We start from the raw sequence: 1033 nt of genomic DNA on the forward strand, positions 1-1033 counted from the left end.
TCTGATTACAGGCATATGTCACGACCGCCAGGCTTTTTTTTTTTTTTAAATCACGCTCATTCTTCACACTTTATATTGGTACTGAAAAGAATCTGTGAAGATGGTATTATTTCCGTTTAATAGTTGAGAATACTTAGGAAGAAACTTGTTTCTTAATTCTGCATTAAGAATTCTGTAAAGGGAGAGGTTTGAGTATTGCTAGCCCACGAGGGGGCTGGAAGCAGGGCAGTAAGACCCTTCCCGAAGATGAGGCCTTCAGAAAGGACAGCCAAGTGCTAAGGTAATCGGTTACCCACTTTTTAGCTGGAAATCCCCGAGCTCAGCTCAGGTCTCGGTCGCCGCCTAGTCCCAGTCCCAGCGGGATCTGGCTCGAGGCCGCGCCTCCTAGGATCGGGAATCCGCCCGCGACCTTGCGGGTCACTGGGCGGCCAGAGGCGCTAACTTAGACCCAGGTGCGGATGGGCGGGTCGTGGCATGGGTGGGCCCTTCCCTCGGCCACGTCGGTCACCCCACTACCCCCACCCCGCGCCGGTCACATGTATGCGCCTTCCGTCGCCCCCAGTGCCGAGCCGAGCAAACCACGCGGAGGCGGAGCGCGGGAGGCGCCCAGGGCAGTGGGTCAGCGCCCCGTAGGCAGAGTGGGCGGGGCCAACCGCCGCGAGCCGCCGGTAGCCAATCACCGAAATCGAGGGCGTGGCCACACCGCGCGCGCCGCGCCCCGCAGCGCCCCCTGAGGGGCGGCGGCGGGAGCTGGTCCGGCTGCGCGCGCAGCGGTGGTGGTGGCGGCGGCGCGATCAGCTAGGCTGTAACCGTCGTCCGTCCGGGAGCGGCTGTAGCGGCAGCGGCGGCCGGGCACGGCGCGAGGCGACGCCAGCAGGCAGCGGCGGTAGCGGGGGCAGCGGCGGCAGCGGGGGGACGCAGCGGCAGCGGCAGCAGTAGTAGCGGCAGCAGCAGCAGCAAGACGGACTCGTGGACACGCGCCGCCGCCGCCGCCGCCGCCGGGCCGGGCCGGGTGTCGCGCGCCGAGGCTGGG

The sequence above is a fragment of the Acomys russatus genome, chromosome 29 (genome assembly GCF_903995435.1).
Source record: "Acomys russatus chromosome 29, mAcoRus1.1, whole genome shotgun sequence".
NCBI lineage: Eukaryota > Metazoa > Chordata > Mammalia > Rodentia > Muridae > Acomys > Acomys russatus.